This window comes from Symphalangus syndactylus, chromosome 13, assembly GCF_028878055.3.
Source record: "Symphalangus syndactylus isolate Jambi chromosome 13, NHGRI_mSymSyn1-v2.1_pri, whole genome shotgun sequence".
NCBI lineage: Eukaryota > Metazoa > Chordata > Mammalia > Primates > Hylobatidae > Symphalangus > Symphalangus syndactylus.
This window is the reverse complement of record NC_072435.2, coordinates 66,608,301-66,629,197: the sequence shown is the minus strand read 5'-3', so window position 1 is coordinate 66,629,197 and position 20,897 is coordinate 66,608,301. Positions and strand designations below refer to the sequence as shown.

At 37.9% G+C, this 20,897-nt stretch overlaps 1 protein-coding gene and 1 long non-coding RNA gene across 2 annotated transcripts in view; one reads left to right on the top strand and one right to left on the bottom strand.

The window, feature by feature from the left end:
• Positions 1-20,897, top strand: part of TSPAN8 (tetraspanin 8) — a 274,155-nt gene that overhangs the window by 161,571 nt on the left and 91,687 nt on the right. The gene's annotated exons all lie outside the window — the stretch shown is intronic.
• On the bottom strand, positions 16,071-19,664 carry LOC129460280 (uncharacterized). The gene is made up of 3 exons (XR_008650188.1): positions 19,550-19,664; positions 16,660-16,820; positions 16,071-16,204 (listed from the first exon to the last, which is right to left on the bottom strand). It is a non-coding gene; the product is annotated as an uncharacterized lncRNA (long non-coding RNA).

Sequence of the window (20,897 nt, the reverse complement as noted above, 5' to 3'; positions counted from 1 at the left end):
TCAATTGCATTTTCAACTGTAGAATTGCTGCTTGATCCTTTTTAATTAGTGCAATCTGTTAAATTTATCTGATAGAATTCTGAATTCCTTCTCTGTATTATCTTGAATTTCTTTCAGTTTGCCCAAAACAGCAATTTTGAATTGTCTGTGTGAAAGGTCACATATCTATATCTCTGTTTCTCCAGGATCAGCCCCTGGTGCCTTATTCAGTTTGTTTGATAGGGTCATGTTTTCCTGAATAATCTTAATGCTTGTATACACTTGTCATTGTTTGGACATTGAAGAGTAAGGTATTTATTGTAGTTTTCACCTCCTGGGCTTGTTTGTGTCCACCCTTCTTGAGAAGGCTTTCCAGATATTTGAAAGGACTTAGGCCTCAAGCCCAGTAACGTATGGTTTTTGGAGACACATAGAGATGCCACTTTGGTGGTCTTGGATAAGATCCATAAGAGGTCTCTGGATTACTAGGCAGAGACTCTTGTTCTTTTCCCTTACTTTCTCCCAAACAAATGGAGTCTTTCCCTCTGTGCTGAGTCACAAACCACTATCTGGCTATCACCTATGTTCACTGAAGGCCCTACAGGCTTACGATAAGCAAGTGGCAAAGCCAGCCAGGTTTGTGTCCTTCCCTTCAGGACAGTGAGCTTCCCTAGACTCTTGGTGGGTCCAGAGATGCTGTCTGAGAGCCAGAAATTGGCTCTCAGAAACCTTAGAAATTTGCCTGATGTTCTATTCTACTGCTGCTAAACAGACAATAAAACCACAATACAAAGTCCTCACTCTTCCTTCCCCTTTATATAGGCAGAGAAGCATCTCCCTGTGGCTCTGGGAGATTCCCACCACAGCCCATGGGAGATTCTGCCAGGCCACCAGCAATGTTCACTCAAAAGCTGAGGGCTCTTCAGTTAGCTTATGGTGAATGCTGTGAGGACCTGGGACTCACTCTTCAGGGCAGTAGGTGCCCCTCTGGCCCACGAAGGATCCAGAAATGCTGTCTAAGAGCTAGGCCCTGACTTGGGGACCCCAAGAGCCTGTTTGTTGCTCTACCTCACAGTGTTCGAGTTGGTATATAAGGTGCAAGACAAAGTCCTTTTTATTTTTTTTTTCTTCTGCTTTTCTCAAACAGAAGGAGACTTTCACCACAGCCACCACAGCAGGGAATGTGCTGGGTCACACCTGAAGTCAGCACATCTCAGAGCCCAGGGCCCATGGCATAACACCTGGATATTGCTGCCTGTTATTCAGCGGCCAAGGGTTCTTTAGTCAGCGGGTGATGAATTCTGCCAGGACTGGGCTCTTCCCTTCGTTGCTATGAGCTATACTACTTGGGGTTGGGAGAGGGATGGTGCAAGCCCTCCTCATGACAATTGGTGCCTCCCTAGGTCACATGCCATCTTAGTTCACTGACTCTGAGCCCAGTTCAGGACTAGGAATTGCAGTCCTTGTGTCCCAGACTGCCTTTCAAGTTTACCTGGGACCCCAGAGCACTTTGGCCTGTGGTGGCAAGGCCCATCAAGAAACTCAAGTTTTGACCTCTGGGAGGGGCAATTCCCTTTTGGCTACGGCTGGTCCAAATGCTCCTTCCATGTGTGGGAGCTGGCTGAGCCCAGCATGGCTTTGCTCTCCACTGTGACAGGGCAGCACTGAGTTCATCGTAAAGTACCCCTATCACTTGCCTCTCCCTACCCAAAGTGCACAGATTCTTTCTCTGCACCACACAGCCACTGCTGTGGGATGGGGGAGGGGTGGTGTAAGCAATTGAAAACTTTCTCTCTGACCCTCTTCAATGTCTTTTTCAGTGATATGAAGGTAAAACCAGGCACTGTGATTGGTCATCTATTTTTTGGTAATTATGACAGTGCGTTTCTGTGTGTTGATAGTTGTTAAAATTTGCTGCTCTTCCGGGGGGACAAACAGTGTAGGCTTCTATTCCACCATCTTGTTCCCCCCACCCCTGCTCTATCTGTATTAGCTTTTGATCTTTGCTACAACTCTGTAAATTAATTTTCTTTCAATGAAATTAAAATTATATTATTCTGGGAATATTTCTATCCGAAATTGTATGAGTTATAGAAATTAAACTGTGGATCTTATTTATTTCATGAAGTATACTTTAGGATGTGTATGGCCTTAAAATCTTACCTGTTGATTTTAAGGAAAAACATCCCAACATTCGACCTAATTTCCTAGGAAAAATTGTTTTTAAAAGCTTGGCATAAAATTTCAGCCTATTAACACTCTATAAGTAAAGTTAATGTTTACCTTATATTAAGTCAAAGGAAAATAATTAATGGTCATAATATACCTTTAAGTATAGCATCAGTGACAAACATATTATGAAATAAAATGCTTCAAAATGCTAGCCCTTCAGAAGACAAATTTGTAAGGTTTTTGTTCATGAGCAAGAAAAACTGATTTTTCAAATTCTGGGGTTTTTAAGAAAATAAACATTTAAACATTATGCATTGAAATATGTATGCTTAGTTAATTTTTTAGACATTTGTAATTTTCAATTAGGTGAATTTATAGAGAACAATCAGAGATAATTATGAAGCCATATTTTAAGCTGTTATTTAAATTTCCTTTAACAAGTGTTGGTGACTGCTTCTATAAGGAGTCACTTTGAATTTTATTGCTCTGTTCTTGTAATATCTGGTGGTAATGTTGCAGGTAGTCAGATTATTAAGAGATCAGCAAGAAGTAAAGCTGGGAACCATTAAAAACTCAGTCCTTAAATAATTGTGAACTAGAATTCCCCAGTGATTGGTAAAATTAGAAAAGTCTATTAAACTTTGCCCACTAATTTTTAGTGAGAATGTGACAAGTAATGGAATCTTTTCAGTAGAACTCCAATTTAAGTTATATGTGGCCATACATTGCCCATATAGAAGGTAAACTTGTTTTTCAAGCTCTATCTCTTATTTGTTATCATTTATTTAGCTTTGCAACATTCTACAAGGAGACAAGCCTTACTGGGAGCTTTGCTTTATGATTGGGTTATAAAGGTGAAAGAGACTCCAGCTCTGTTCATGACACTGAAGAGAGAGAAAGTTCTTATCATCTAAAAGGGAGAAAGAGAAGTTAACCCATAATTACACTAGTGATATGAGATCTATGAATTAATCAAGGTAGCTAGCTGCCTTTATTCATGTAGGTTGAGTGCTGTGCGGCCGAATGCAACATCTTCAACATATATACCAACTCCTACGATGCACAGAAAAGGAAAGATTAAATCTGAGGCAATCAGTGGATATTTGCAAGGAACTGACATTCACATGGAATTCGAAGAATAAAGAGGAAGGAGAAGGGCTGAGACTGAAGTGAACGCAAATGTTGGGCAAAAATATAATTTCGGGGAAGATGAAAGTCTATGAATGAAATAAATTGTAGCTGGCTATGCCTACAATACTATGAACTTAGGGTTTTGTGAGAAGCAGAGAAGCATGGGAGAGCTTTAAGAAGAGAAAAATAGGATCAGGCTGGTATTTTAGACAAATAATTATTCCAGGGAAGATGGATTGAAGGTGAGACCAGAGGTGAAGGACCAATTAGAAGTGACTTCAGCAGTGACTAAGCCTGACTACCCACTCCATTCCTTTAGACTTTATCTTCCTAGACTTCTCAGCAGCATTTGGTATTATTGAACATTCATTCCCTCTTTGAAAAATTCTTGTGTCTTGACTACTGTGACACCACACTTGTTTGTATTTCTTCTTTTTCTCTGAATGCTCCTTTGGGGGCTGACTTCAATGTTGATACCTTGTAGGATCCTGACATGACCTGTTAGTCTTCTTGCTTTACACAATTGCTTTCCTGTTATTTCAGTTGGGTGCCAGTGACCCCCAGCTCCACATCTCTAGTCTAGATTGTTCTCCTAAGCACTAGACCTGTATAAACACTTGAATGTCTAACTGAAATCTTATGTGTCCAGACATCCAAAATGAATTCACGATTTTGAAAAATGCCTTTAGAAGGCATAGTGCTGGGCTGTTTTTACAGATGGAGTCATTAATTCTGTGCTAGAAATAAAAGGATGATGGCTCTAACTTTACTGGTTTTATTGGTTGCTTTGCTTAACAAATATTCTTAAAGATCTGCAATTGGGACAGATCTATGGGAAATATAAAGATGCTTAAAATAAGGTTACTCTCTGCCCAGAACTTATGGTTAAGTATGGAAGGAAAGGAAATTAAGCTATATTTATCAGTTTATGGTGTGACTGGGACTATTGCATGCTACGTAATTTAATCTTCACAATTCTTTGGGTGGGCATTATTGTTGTTGTTCAAGTGAAGATGTGAGACTCAAAGATACTTCCAATATCATCCAGTGAGAAATGATAGAACACAATTCACCCCAGTCTACTATGTTACTAAAATCCAGGCTTTTTCCTTCACACCCCCTGACTTAGAATTTAGGGATCATTCAGTAGGAATACCCAAGGTAGGGACATTACAAACTCTCTCAATATCTAATCCATAGAGTATTTATTTTGCCCCCACCAGACACTTTTTAATCCCAGTCTCTTCTACCCCACTACCTGGAATCTGGAGCCCACCTCCAACTCTTCTCTGCCACTATTGAAAGTAACCATGAAATAATTTTTTTTTCAAAATTTTTAAAAAAATTTAACTGACATATAAAATTTTATGTATTTATTATGTATAATATAAAGTTTTGAAGTATATATATACATTGCAGAATGGTTTTACTTGATTATTTCAGTGGACTGGATGTTATTCGCCGACTTACTTATTGTGTCAGTAAAGGATTTCCAGAGAAACAGAACCAACAGGTTGTATGTGTATATATGTGTGTATATTTCCCATACAGAAAGAAATGATCAGAAATTGGCTCACATGATTGATTAGGGAGGCTGGCAAGTCCCAGGATCTGCAGGATGAGTCAGCAAGCTAGAGACCTGGGAGAGCTGACAAATTAGTTCCAGTCTAAATCTGATGGCCTGAGAACCAGAAGAGCAGATGGCATAGCTCCAATTCAAAGGCAGGTAGGCTTGAGACCCAGGAAGACCTGACGTTTCAGTTGGAGTCCAAAGGCAGGAATAAAAGCCAATGCCCGGTTCACAGGTCATCAGGTAAGAAGATTGCTCTCTTACTTGGGGGAGAGTTAGCCATTCTGTTCTATCCAGGCCTTCAACTGATTAGATTAGTCCCACCAACATTATAGAGGTTAATTTGCTTTATTCAGTCTTGTGATTTAAATTTTAGTCTCACTCAAAAATGCTCTCATGTAAACACCCAAGATAATGTTTGACAAAATATCTGGGTACCCCACGGCCCAGTCAAGTTAGCACATAAAATTAAGCGTTACATTTATAATACAGAAATTATATCTGGAGATTAGTAGGTGGCACGATTCCTGCTGTCAAGGAATCAAAGAAAAGAAAGAAGAAAAAAAAACTTAGTACTGCATCTTCTCAGTGGGTTACTCAAATATCTGTTGAATATGCCCAGTATATTATGATCCCAGCCCTAGAGAGAAAGGGCACTTTACAGCTTTGGTGATGATGATGATGAAGTGTAAGTCACTTAAATACTCGACAGTTTTATTTATGGAGTGAGATACTTCCTTTAATGCTATTTTATAGGCAACAGGGAAAAGTCTGCAAACATATTTTGGATAACATACAAGTTTGTCAGGGTCTTGAGTTACTCAACACTCAAAATGCAGGCGTGCCTTATGTTAACACGGAACATTTACACTTTATGCAAGCAGGGCTTGGAGAAGTTTTAAAATATCTGGAAAACAGACTTTGTATTAAGATGTTTATACCAGAATGATGAGTATATCACAGTTTTTTCCCAGGCAATGGTTTAGTAGACAAGGTTGATTCAGAGGCAGCTCTGAATAATGGAAGTCTTTAAACCTTGGAGTCTACTGTTGCAGGAATGTGGGGCAGTAAAATCAAGGGTGGACAGCATCTGTGTTCTTACCAACTTGCTTTAAGTTCAAACACTTCTTCTAGTGTCAGACCAGGGAACAAACCCTGGACCTGAGAGGGGAGCTGTGAATAGCTACACTAAACAATTTCACTTTGAGAAAAGTTATCCACCTAGAGCACAAAACTACTAGAACTTTGTCTTGGCCATTCTAGTTGGCAAATTAAGAGTCAGATGCTGTGAAATTAATTTTTGGCAATTAATCTTTCTCTTTCTTCTCTTAATCCAGGTCATAGAATTATATCTTACAGTTGAAGACACGTTCAGAAGTTGGCTAGTTTCTCTGCCTCTCATTATTCATAATTTGGGGGTTCATTAGATCTGGTTGGGCCACATATCTCACCATGGGAGTCTCCATTTTAAGATGCTGTGAGTGTAAAACTTCAGGGATTTTACCAATTGATCCTTTCAGTAGAGGAAGTATTTTCTCAGTCGCATATATGCCATTGGTAGAAGTGGTTTCATTCTTTCTTCTACAACGGCAGTTTTAAAACATAGAGGGTTTACTCATTTCATTTACTTCTTCATTTAACAAATATGTGTTAAATGTCTGGACACTGTGTCTGGCAGTGGAAACAAAAGGTGATCAAAAACAAAGAAGGACTCTGTCCTTACGTTACTCACAGTTTAGAATTTTATCAGTAATTTCCATAATAATCTAATTATTATTTAGATCTTTTACATTTTATAATAACAGCAGAATGAGAAAAATAGCAAAAGAAATGAAATTTAAAATTTCTCCTCTGCTCTCTTATTTTGACTTCCTCCATTTAAAAATAGTTCTTTCACATAATTGTCTTATGCCTACCTTTAAATTAACATTTAAACCATAATGTTAATTGTGGTGCACATTTTGCATTCAACTTTTCCTGTCTAAATGATCTTTGCAGACTCTTCTCCATAAGTGTTGTGTCACAAGTATTTCCCCTATTACCATCTTCAAAATGATCACCTTTATAAATACAGGTAACTTGCTATATAATTAAATATGCTTTTATTTGGGGATATTTAATTGTATATAGTCCAGCAATAAATAACATAGGGGTTGGTTTCTTTTTTCTTCTCTTCTACTGTTTCTTTCAGTGACTAAAGAATTGGAATTCTATATATGAGAGTAATGAGATGTTTTTCTTCTGTATTAAGCAAGGTGAGAGATGGACTGATATTTTGGGGTCACTCAAATTTATCCTATCCAATCTATTCTAGATTTATCCTAGAATTCCAGTTGACTAGAAGAACTAGTATGAAGCCCAAAAGGAAACCAAACACATTTTGTAATGCATAATGCAAACATGTTTTTCTCTTTATTAAAAGAAAAAAAAGAGGGATGTATGTATATATATATATACACAGTCGTAGGATTACATATACATGAATAAAGACATTGAAACCACTGACAGTATTTCAAAATATATTTTTTCAAGTTTAAGTTATACTTATCACATATTTATGCTGGCTTGCTGGAATTCTGAAATGTGAGTTCAACATTAAAATGGCTATAATTTCTTATAATACAGAAAGAATTATTTTTGGCCAATCTTGTGATCATTCCATTGTGTGTTAATATCCCTTTCCTTGTCTTCCTTTATGTAAAAATAGGTATGGACTTACTGGAAGAAAAGTCTGTGCCATTTTACCTCTCTTGGGTTGCTTCTTCAAAGGGTTGTAGATGGGGATGTCGGGGTGGATATTCCTGTTGAGAGTCCTCATGTAGCTATCACAGGAATGTCTAATGGACGACAGGCAGGATCTAATGAAGAGCAGGATGCAATAAAGCTGTTAAGTCGAGCCCTGCATAGTTCTTCTGGATTTCAATTATTCTGTGCGGCTGATGAGATTCTGAATTACCAACAGCTGCTCATTTGCTCACTTTCTTGTCTGCCACAGCTGCCAGCAGCTGTTCTTTCTTACCCCATATCCAGATGCAAACAGCTGTTCTCTCTTTACAGTTGTTAGCAGTGGCTCATTTTTGCCCCAAACACATGGACACCTGCAGCAATAGGAATTGTATTTTTCAGTTGTGAGGAGATGTTGGACAGCTTCATGAAGGTTGAATGGAGTAAGGGTAAGAAGGAATGAGAAGTGATTAGATACAGAAGGAGCCTGTGTTGGTAAGCCAGAAGGTGGATAAGATAATTCTAGTTATTCTTCACTGGCTGCATATGTCTGTGACAACGGATACTTGTAGTTCTTCCTTACCTTCCTTCCTTTCCATTCACCTTGGAAAGCAAGGAGTCATCACTAACAAACAAATCCCAGGAAACTGAGCACTTAGGAAAAAATTATGATGGTGCTCTAATGACTTGGTTTTTATTCATTTATTTAAGAAATATTTGTGGCTACTAGTACATGTCAGGTTCTGTTATAGAGACACAATAGGTGTTAAATAAATGAGTGTGTTTTTATGAATATGTTCATACATAAATACAATTTATCAGTTCTGATTCTGTTTATGATATGAAAAACCAACATTTTAAATGAATTTTCTTTGTTTAATTCAGCCCTTTTCCTCCCTGCCATTAGGATTGGGGACCTTTGGATTATGTCGTTGATCAAGAAATATTCCTGGTTCTCATGTCTCTCTCTTTTTGCAGAGACTAGGGTGAGAAAAATGTAAAGAAGGGGGAATAGAACTTACATTTATTGAGCACTTATCCTATCTCCAGTACTGTGCATTGTTCTTTATGTAGGTTTTCTCATTTCATTTTCATCAGAAAGTTAGGAAATCAGCATAATTATTTTCATCTAGCTGATAAGGACACTGAAGTTGGAAGTGTGAAGCTGCTTACCTAAGGCCATATGGTTAAGGAATGATCCAGGACGGGACACAGACTCTCTTGCCCCAAAGCACAAGTTCTTTCACTCTATCCAGCTTCCACATGCTTTTCCTTCCTCTATTCAGGCTGCAGAGATAACAGTGATAATTGGGTTTAATACCTTAATTGTGGAAGCAGATTATATAATTGATCTAAAGGCTTAATGTTCAATTGGAAATTGGTCCAAATGTTACTTCATCACTTTAAGCTGCGGGACAGTCATAAAAGATGAAATAAAAGGAGAGATGTTAGGGCTCATAGCTCAGGTTGCTATCACAAATAAAATCTCTACACCCTCAGGCTCTTCTCTGTTAAGAGGGTTTCTAAAGAGTATTTGGCCAAAGTATGGAAGGACTTAATATTCCCATTTCACACCCTAACTTAATCCATTAGTATCCAAACAATGTTAGCGGTTATACTTTGGGAAATTGAGTGGGAGAGAACTGGCTGAGGCTCTAAGGAAACTTCCTATGGTTTAGGGAGCCATTAGGAAAAAGCTTCTTATTCTTGTAAAAATTTCTCAAACTTTCAGGGCTGGGTTCCTGTGGCTGGCTGATAGTCAGCCTCAGTTAGATTCTTGCCAAATTGAGCATCAACAGCTCATTTGGCTTGGAAGAAAAAGAAATGAGAAACAACTGACATTTGTATACTTGAAATTATGAGCTGTTTCTCTAACAAAGAGACCAAACACTTTGGGCTTGTTTTCCAGTAAACATACACATTGAACAATCTGGCCGGCTAGCAGCTGGCTGTGCATATGTAGGGCATATGTGAACACATATGGATGCATAAAACTCACATGTTCACTTAAAAGGACACTGTCAAGTCATTTTATGGCTTTTTTTTGTTGTTGTTCTCTGGGCTCTATTGTTTATAAAATCTTCTTAGAAGCTTAAAAATACAATTTCTTTCCCTACTGATTTTTTGTTCTTTCTTTCTTTTTTAAAGCAAGTATTTGGAATGGCAATCAAATAAATGGAACTGGTTCTATTTAATACCTAATCCTACTTAAGCATACACAGCAAAGTACATTGTCCGATCAGAAGTAAAGCACTATGAAAGAGACAATTCCTTATGAAGAGAAAAATAGACACATTCTGTCTTCAGAGGAATTTATTCTATTTAATTTGAAATTTATTTAATTTCAAATTAAATAGTACTTACAAGATTATTTTCTGGCATTCCAATGCTTTTAGTGTGTGTTAGATATTTCATATGGATATTAGTGACTATAATAAATCCTATTTTCTACTTTCTAAAGTATATTTTAGCAATATTCTTCTAGCTTCTTTATTAAGTAGAGGTCTTTTAAAAAAAATCTCTGCTTTGTGAAGAATCCAATCAAAATAGCCCAACGACCTGAAAAGATGCTAAAAAAAACACAGTAAGAAAAACAAAAAGTAAAATAATAATAAGTTATGATTTTACACCCATCAAGCTGAGAAAAAGTAAAAAGCAAAACCGTACATAGCAAGTGAAGATGTGAGGGAAGGAGTACTTTCATACGTTGCTGGGGAAATGGGAATTTTAAGCAGCTTTTTGAAAGTAAATTTGGCAACATTTCATAAATTAAAAAAATATATACTTACCTCCGTACCAGTGCATAAGGATATAGACGACAGCAGCATTATTTAATGTGGCAAAAATAAAACCAAGTGAATGCCCTTCAATAGGGACTGTTGGTGAATAAATTAAGGCATATTTATACCATAGAATATAATATAGCCACTCAAAAGAGCAAAATGGAGCAATACCAGTTGACTTTGAAGAATTACCACCTGGTATTGTTGAGATAGAAAAGTAACACATATAGAAGAACATATGAGTCTACATTATGAATCAATGACCAAAACAACTTTTGTATGTATTCATTTGTCTCTCTATAGTCTTTCTATGTATCCATTTGTGTAAGGTTATATGATGGAAAAAATATGAACAGATACATACCAGGTTGTTAAGATGGGTTTTCTGGAAGGGGCTGGGGGAATTGTGGTGGTGGTAGGTGAGGAAGCCAAACAAAAAGGGAAGAATCTAATATAGGCAAAATCCAGTAAGAAATGGTCTTATTTATGCAAAATTCTGTGTGTATACATTCAAAGGAATACTTGAAATAATAAGAGATCATTAAAATAAAGACATTCTCATCGTCTACCAGAATCTCCATGGATAGCAATAAAGGAGGATGTGACAATTCCAGACAAACTCAAATAATCCTGGAAAAAACTGAACTTGAGGGTTGGCTGAAGGTTTATATGAGTTTCCCATGGAAGAACAAGATGAGCAGGTTGCATTCAATCATTTCAGGGTACTGGTGCCACCAAGTGGTGTCTGGAGCAATTGTTGGTGGCATTTTATTACCCCACTAGTGACAGAACCTCTTGGCTTACCTATGCCTTCCATGGTAGTAAACAGAATGGGGATGGCTCCAATTCTCCATGGAGGGAAGCACACACCTGTGATCCTGGTACTCAGATGAACAGGAAGTATGAAAAAAATGAGTATGAAGCAAACAGCTTTGGCCCTGGAATCTGACCTCACCTTGGTTTCTCCTGCTGGCAATTGCTCTACCATGCCTGACCTTTACCTGTCAAGTCCCTTGAGATGTGTTCAAAAGTTTATAACTACTTGGACAAGTGTCACAACTTGGATATCTTCTTTAACTGCTTTAACTGTGATTTTAGATAATGTCTCATATAGGTTTTCTCTTTTTATTGCTGCCATCGTGGCTCGGCCTTTCCTTATGTCTTCACTGGTATCATAAAAATGTTCATGGGCTTTCCCAGCCTCAGTCTCTCTCTGCTCCAATCGAGCCATAAGCCGCTTCTATGCTAAGCTTCCTGAAGTTCTGGTCATTTAGAACACTACTGAAAAGCCTTCAGCTGTTTCTCTGTAACTACTAGCAGAGTGTGACCTCGGAACTCAGCACAGACTTTTAACAGGGTGACTGTAATGTCTCAGTTTGCCCAGTATAGCCCCAGTTTCCTTCTATTGTCCCACTGTAATCACTGTGGCTTTCTTCATTTTCAACATTGTCCTAGTTTAGATATTACATTTTATGGATACCTGAGCTTTTATCTACTTAGTTCTCCTTCCTCTAATATATTAGAGATATGCAGGCATTAAATGATTTGGTGGGCACCTGGTGTTAATGAGGCCACAGCTCCAGGCCTCTACAGGTCAACTAGTTGTATGCATATGTAAGTAGGCTAACAGAAGAAAGTGTTACGTTTGTGGTGGATAGAGAAATTGGACTCAGAGAGGGCTCATATCTGAGTTAGAACATCTGTGTGTGTGTGTGTGTGTGTGTGTGTGTATTCTTTTCTCTGAACATTCATAAACTAAATATAAATTATTTGGGATTTATTACCCTATTTAAAATTTATTTTCTGAGGGGGTGGAGCCAAGATGGCCGAATAGGAACAGCTCCGGTCTACAGCTCCCAGCCTGAGCGACACAGAAGACGGGTGATTTCTGCATTTCTGTTTGAGGTACCGGTTTCATCTCACTAGGGAGTGCCAAACAGTGGGTGCAGGACAGTCGGTGAAGCGCACTGTGCGCGAGCCAAAGCAGGGCGAGGCATTGCCTCACTCGGGAAGCGCAAGGGGTCAGGGAGTTCCCTTTCCTAGTCAAAGAAAGGGGTAACAGATGGCACCTGGAATATCAGGTCAGTCCCACCCTAATACTGCGCTTTTCCAACGGGCCTGGAAAACGGCACACTAGGAGATTGTGTCCCGCACCTGGCTCGAAGGGTCCTATGCCCACGGAGTCTCACTGATTGCTAGCACAGCAGTCTGAGATCAAGCTGCAAGGTGGCAGCGAGGCTGGGGGAGGGGTGCCCGCCATTGCCCAGGCTTGCTTAGGTAAACAAAGCATCCAGGAAGCTCGAATTGGGTGGAGCCCACCACAGCTCAAGGAGGCCTGCCTGCCTCTGTAGGCTCCACCTCTGGGGGCAGGGCACAGACAAAAAGTCAGCAGGAACCTCTGCAGACTTAAATGTCCCTGTCTGACAGCTTTGAAGAGAGTAGTGGTTCTCCCAGCACGCAGCTGGAGATCTGAGAACGGACAGACTGCCTCCTAAAGTGGGTCCCTCACCCCTGAGCAGCCTAACTGGGAGGCACTCACCCAGTAGGGACAGACTGACACCTCACTCGGTCGGGTACTCCTCTGAGACAAAACTTCCAGAGGAACTATCAGACAGCTGAATTTGTGGTCTCACGAAAATCCACTGTTCTGCAGCCACCGCTGCTGACACTCAGCCAAACAGGGTCTGGAGTGGACCTCTAGTAAACTCCAACAGACCTGCTGCTGAGGGTGCTGTCTGGTAGAAGGAAAACTAACAAACAGAAAGGACATCCACACCAAAAACCCATCTGTACATCACCATCATCAAAGACCAAAAGTAGATAAAACCACAAAGATGGGGAAAAAACAGAGCAGAAAAACTGGAAACTCTAAAAAGCAGAGCACCTCTCCTCCTCCAAAGGAACGCAGTTCCTCACCAGCAACGGAACAAAGCTGGATGGAGGATGACTTTGACGAGTTGAGAGAAGAAGGCTTCAGACGATCAAACTACTCCGAGCTACGGGAGGAAATTCAAAACAATAGCAAAGAAGTTAAAAACTTTGAAAAAAAATTAGTAGAATGGATAACTAGAATAACCAATGGAGAGAAGGGCTTAAAGGAGCTGATGGAGCTGAAAGCCAAGTTTCAAGAACTACGCGAAGATTGCAGAAGCCTCGGTAGCAGATGCGATCAACTGGAAGAAAGGGTATCGCTGATGGAAGATGAAATGAATGAAATGAAGTGAGAAGGGAAGTTTAGAGAAAAAAGAATAAAAAGAAAGGAACAAAGCCTCCAAGAAATTTGGGACTATGTGAAAAGACCAAACCTGCGTCTGATTGGTGTACCTGAAAATGACGGGGAGAATGGAACCAAGTTGGAAAACACTCTGGAACAGAGTGGATACATTATAGTTGTACATGTTTTGAAACATATGTGACACTTTGATACAAGCATACAATGTATAATCATCGAATATGGGTAGTTGGGATACCCATCACCTCAAACACATATCATTACTTTGTGTTGGGAACATTCCAATTCTACTCTTCTAGTTATTTTGAAATATACAATGAACTATTGTCAGCTAAAGTCGCCCTAAGTGTTTGTGCTGCCAAACACTAGATCATATTCCTTCTTTCTAACTGTATTTTTGTACCCACTAAGCAACCTCTCTTTATCCCTTCCTCTCCACTATTCTTCCCAGCCTATTTTTTGGCTCCCACATATGAGTAAGAACATATGCCATTTGCCTTTGTGTCCTTGGCTTATTTCACTTAACGTAATGTCTTCCAGTTCCATTAATGTTGTTGCAAATGACTGTATTTCATTCTTTTTATGGTGAAATAATATTCCATTGTGTATATATACCACATTTTCTTTATCTGTTTATCTGTTAATGAGCACTTAGGTTGATTCCGTATCTTAGCTATTGTGAATAGTGCTACAACTTTTGTATTTTTTAGGTAGCTCTTTTAGTGGATAAGAAGAGCACTATTTGGGACCTAATGAATATCACACTCATAATTCATTACCAAATGAGAAAAATATTCAACTAAGTAATAATACAGTCGTGCTAAAAATTTTGAGGAGTTTAGAAACATACTGTGTGCTTTTTTGGCACAGGTCATATGCCTTATTTATCCAACAATTAGTGCATTGCTTGGTACATAAATACAGTTGAGTAGAATTTGAAGCAGACTGCCAGTTTATAGAACTGAAATTTGGTTACTGCATTCTGGTTTAAGTATTTCCTATGTCTGCTACATTGTGGTGTTAACAATCTGTTAATGGTTGAATGCATACTATTAAGGGAATGCTTTGTCCTTAGCTCACCATCAGTAGGAATGCACTGTGAGTTTTTCCTAGAGTTGAAAAGAATTTGAGCTCAGCCACCCATTTTCTCTTACTCAGTTCTTTTTTTTAACCACTTAAATACATTTTCAAGACAGCCAGAGTCTGTGTTCTTGAAAAAGATTTTGTGTAAGAACTAGTTGACCTGTCCTGGAGCTGTGGCCTCATTAACACCAGGTGCTCACCAAATTATTTAATGCCTGCATATCTCAGATTATCTTGTGCAGCTCTTTTGCCTTCTTTTCTGGCCTAAAGTTGAGTCAATTTAAAGTATAGAAAGTTGGAATTCAACGTAAGCTACTATTTAACTAGCTGAGTGTCATTCACTGACAGTCATCCATTTGTTTCCTGTGTGTTCCTCCAGGTGCTAGGACTTCCTGGAGAAGGGTGTCCACACACAGGCCAGCTTATGCTTGTCATGTTAACTCTCACTGAGTAAACTGCTCTCTTTACCTTCTTTTCTTCAACTGACTTCATGAAACTTTTTCCTGATCACACCGTCTTCAGGAGAAGAATCAGGCTTTGGACATAATGGCACATGCTCTGATATTCAGTACTCTGTGATCCATTGGCTTTCTTTTATATACTTTTTCTTTTTCTCCAAATGTGTATTTAATGGAACTGCAAACTTAAATACAAGGGCTATATATGTATGCTTCATTTTCTGTAAAGATGCCCCATATTTTGAATTCTTTCAGGTAAAGGACTGTATATTGTATAGACTCTGAGTCTGCCTGGATTTAAATCCCAGCACTGTCTCTCAGCAGCTCTGTGACCTTGGACAAATGATGGTGGAACCCCTTCTGTGCCTTATGTTACTTATCTGCGTTGTGGGGCCAATAATCTATCTTCTGGGTTTTAATTTTATTTTTTAAGAGCTTTATTGAAATATAATTCACATGGTATAAAATTCACTCATTTAGTGTTCAACTCAGTGTTTTCTCTTGTATTTACAGATTGGTGCAACCAACCCCACAATCTAATTTTAGAACATTTGCATCATCCCCCAAAGAAACCCTGAACCCATCAGCAATCACTCCCCATCCCTGCTCACAGTTTTTTATGAGGATTAAATGAATTGACACGTGCAAAGCACTCAGAATATTGTCTGGCACCTTGTAAGTGTTCTCTATTATTATTGTTGATATTATTATTATCAATACCATTACTATTATCTTTGTACCCTCAGCCAACATAGCGTCTGATGCTCACTAGGTCCTTGCTGAATAAATGAGGAAATGAAAGATGAAACATTACATCTTCAGCATTTGAGGTAATAGTGAGAGAAATGCCTAACATTATGAATATGGTAGACATGATCCAAGTCACAATAGGATCTTTGTTAGAGCACAGTATTTTACTGAAGAAAGATACATTAACACGGGCTTTTATTGCAATGGCTCAGCATGATGGTGTCATATAATAACCAAGGAAAGTTAGTCCTAAATCTTGAATGCCAGTAGGTAAACTTGTGACCAAGGGAAAGCTACAGATGTTGCTTCTCTGCACAGTTACCTACAAAATGAAATTATATTCAACGAATGACTTCTAACTTCATTCCTCTTTCTAACATTCAGATTGCTCACCAATAAATGTCATGAGAATTATATATCATATTTATATATTGCATTCATTTGTGATTTTGTTACAGTTCCCAGAGTGTATCATGTTCCCAAAGAGAACAGAAGTGTGGATTATCTCCAGTCTTTATTCTTCCAATGATTTTCCTCTGCTTATAAGATAAAGACCAAACTCCTTGGCCAAGCACCCAACACTCTTCTGGGTCTCTTTGCTTGTGGAGTATCTATCCTCAGTTATCTTAGAAGCCAAACAACTGATGTCACATTGGGGGAATATCAGCAGGTTTGGGGGACTGTTTTCTAAGATGTTCTTCCCTGCTCTGACAAAGTTAAGTAATTATCTTTTGGAAATTTCAATTTTGAATAAAGAGAAGGAAGGATCGAACATACTTGGAGGTGATTTACTTCAGGCATATATTGTAGGTTCTTTTGCTGACATGTTGTAGATTCAGGCACCCTAAGGGGTTTGTCCATTTATTCCTACAGTAGTAGTCCAACCATATTTGTGGTTTCATTTTCTGTGGTTTCAGTTTCTTATGGTCAGTCATGGTCTGAAAATATTCAGTGGAAAATTACAAATATAAACAATTGATAAGTTTTAGCTTGTGTGTAGTTCTAAGTAGAGTGATGAAATCTTGTGCCCTCCTGCTGGAACCCCTCAGACGTGAATCATTCCTTCGTCCAGTGATTCCATGATGTAGATGCTATCTGCCTAATGGTCATAAACATTGTCTGCTACTGATGTCCAACCATTAACATCATCATGGCTCAACGACCCAGGGTCATTAGAAACAAATAAACCTTCCTCTCAGGTTGCTTCAGAAGGTCAGTAGTAGCCTAATGCTACAGCACAATACCTATATCATTCACTTCACTTCATTATCACAAGAAGGGTGAATACAGTACAAAAAGGTATTTTGAGAGAGAGAGAGACCACATTCATGTAAGTTTTATTATTGCATATTGTTATTAATATAATTGTTGTACTTGATTAATAGCTGTTAATCTTTTACCGTGTCTAATGTATAAATTGAACTTTATACATATGTAAAGTTTATATATATGAAACATATATATGTAAAAAATATAAACATATATTCTTAATTTCAATAGTTTTTGGGATACTGGTGGTTTTTGGTTACATGGATGAATTGTATAAAGGTGAAGTCTGAGTTTTAGTGTATCACCTGAGTAGTGTACATGGTACATAATATGTAGTTTTTTTTATCCCTCACTCCCCTGTCGTCCTCCCCCATTCTAAGTCTCCAAAGTCCATCATACCATTTATGTCTTTGCATACCCATGGCTTAGCTCCCACTTACAAGTGAGAACATATGGAATTTGGCTTAATTTGAGTTTCATTAGATCCTATATATTTATTTTTGTTTTTGTTGCATTTCTTTTGGGGCCTTAGTTGTAAATTTTTTGCGTAGGCCTGATTAAAGAAAAAAAAAAAACTTCAGCCAAATTAAGTTTAAAGGGGTTTAATTGGGCAATGAATGATTCACAAATCAGGCAGCCCCAAGAATCACAGCAGATTCACAGAGACTCCAGTGCCACTATGTGGTGGAAGATTTATAGACAAAAAAAAGGGAAATGACGTACAGAAATTAGAAGTAAGGTACAGAATGGCTGGATTGGTTACAGCTTGGTGTTTGCCTTATTTCAACACAGTTTGAACACTCAGCAGTGTATGAATGATTGAGGTACGGCTGCAAGGATTGGCCAAGACTCGACTGTTGTTACAGGCACATACTCCTAAGTTAGGTTTTCAATCTTGTCTACCTATTAAGCTAGGTTGCAGTTCATCCACAAGGACTCAAATATAGACGTACAGAGTCCTTCTCAGGCCATGTTTAGTTCTCTTTAACAACTCCCCTTTTTTGGTCATTTTCTCAGTTTTGAGAGATTCACAAAAACTTCAGTTATTGATGTCACTATCACCGTTGTAAATGTACTTATTTGGTCTTGAAACCCACTGGGAAATAGTAGAACAGTGAGTTTTGCAAAAGGTAGGAACAAGGGCTGAGTAGAGGATAACTTTTTTGCTGGAATGTTCTATTTACATGAGAAAAATAAAACTGAGTCTGTTCTAGGATCTACGTGTTTCCTTAAAGTCTTAGTTTGATTATGTCATGTTTAGCATGAGTAACTGTATTTTAGTTCAGTTTGGCCTGTTGGGTCCTAGTGCTTGAGCTGAGTCCAAAACAATGGCCTCCTATAATTTTGTTTTAAAAGTTCGCCTTTTTTGGTTGGGTTCTCACTTAGGTGAGAGTGTGACCAAAATTTAGGGCCTTGGCACCACTCTCTGTTGTCATCATTTTGGGTTTCCAGTCTCAGCACATCATTCATAGGTTATGGTGCGCTTATGGGCACATATTTCTTTCAGCTCTTGTCATTCCAGTTGAAGAGAGACCATTTGACATTATACTGATGGCTGCATGCAAACATTTAAAACCTTTGAGAGAATATAGCACACCAGGGAGACTATTATTAGACTATTGGGAAGATAATAATACCAAAAGTTTGGAGTATGCTCCTTAGCCAGGGTCCCCATAAAGCAAACCACCTAAAATTAAATAGATTAAAGAATGAGCTGGATGAAGAGTCTACTTGCTTGACTAAGTGGTCTTTTCATTAATCCCCTACAACTGAATTTTTATAATCTACATTTGACGTTATTTCTCCATAAGCCACAAGTGCCAACAACTGCACAAGTATTTTTCTTTTTAGCCAATTCTATTATTAGCATAACTTTCACAAGATAATTTAAAGTCTGTGGTGTAATGATAGCCTTTATAGTAGAAACTGCTATAGAGCCTTTTATGAGGGATGCATTTCTAATTATTGCCTCTTTTATTTTAAACCATGGAAAAAGGACCTAATAAATGGTGTCCTTCTAGAAGAGTAAAGGGCTCCTTGCAATGTTCTCTTTAACCCGTGATGTGGGTTAAGAGGGGTTTTGACTGATTATGAGGCAATGTATGTACCACTAAAGTTTCTCACCTACATGGAGCCTTGATCTTTTATCTATCAAAGTATAAGGTTATTCATGTATAAGGCTGGGTGCAAAATCCTTCACAAATAAAAATATACCCTCTAAGTGCAAATAATAGACCCCTTTTTCATTTCTATTATTCGTAGAGGCATAAACAAGTAAAAAATATTCAAAGATAAGAGTCTCATGATAGTAGAAGTGTTGATTCATGATCTTGGGAAAAGCTGTTCACATCAAGTATTCCATCTTCTTCTGGGGAGAAACTTTCTTGGTTCATTTTACCTTAAGGGTTCCAATGGGTGTACAATTCCAAGAGTGTGGAGGGACCCTTCTCAGTTGTTTGGTTATGAATCCAAGGTACAAGTTTCCAAAGTTTTGTTGCAGTGTGGATGGCAAGTGTGATGTTCTCAGAATATTCAGTCTTCAGGTTCTAGATTGTGAAGGAGTTGATTGTCCTCAGTGAACCATAAAAAGCTTTATTTACCTGGTGAAAATATACTGTGACATAATAATTAACTGTTATAACAAAAAACACGATTGAAAATGACACTTGAGTGAAATATCTTTATAAATGTTTAAATGACCCATCAGGTAGCCAAATATACTTGAAGGTTTGATTGTCTTCCCGGGAATATAGAACCAAACATTGGTTTTAAACTACTTTCACAATTCGTAAGTCACCATATCAATATATTCAATTTAGATCATTTTATTTTTTTCCATGATGAATTGTGGAATGCAGAACCTTTAATAACACAAGTTTTAAGGACTCAGGAAGGACAAGGAGGGTGCCCTGGTTCTCCATGAGTCCATACTTAACACTGGATTTATGTCCTCTTGAATACCAGTTGTTTCTCAAATTTAGGTGCATAGCACTGATAACTAGTGGGTTATTATAGGTAAGTTGACTTAGACCATGGAGTTCAAATTGTATATGTAAACAGTTTCAGTATTAGCTGGTTTAACATGAAAATCTGGCAAAGTATTTTCTAGACATTTAGTTAATTTTTTTGTTCTACTTGGGTTAGCAGTTTTATACAAGGAAATTTGGTTATTTCTGTGGTGTACAATAACTTAACATAATAACCATAATTATGACTGATAGCTATACTCAGACATATTAGTATTTTAGAAATCCCATACAATTTTGGAACATATATTAATATCATTCACTAAAATATAACCTGAAGATTAAACATTATTTTTATTTTGACAATGCTTCCCATGTAACTTAACATGTTAAATAATTCTGTTTACCTCTCTTCTGGATGTTTACCTCTTTTTTGGATGCCATCTGTAGCATTCCAAAGTTAAGGGGTCAGAAAAGACCATTTTGAAGCTGAAATTTGATTTTGGGAAGCCTATTAAATATGTTAAAGATTTAAAACACTTGATATTATGAACTAGAATTCAAGGTCACCATAAGTCATTCATTTAGTCACAATGATGATTCATTTAGTCAAAATGATGACTCAAAAATGTTTAAAAAGGCAAAAACCTTTACTCATTGATAGAGGGAAGACTTAGCTTTCCAAACAATCTGTCTTTTGTCTTTCCCTTCTTTTTCTTTTCTCTTTTGTAGTATATTTAAAAGGCAAACAAAAATCTTTCATTATCTTATCTTTTAATA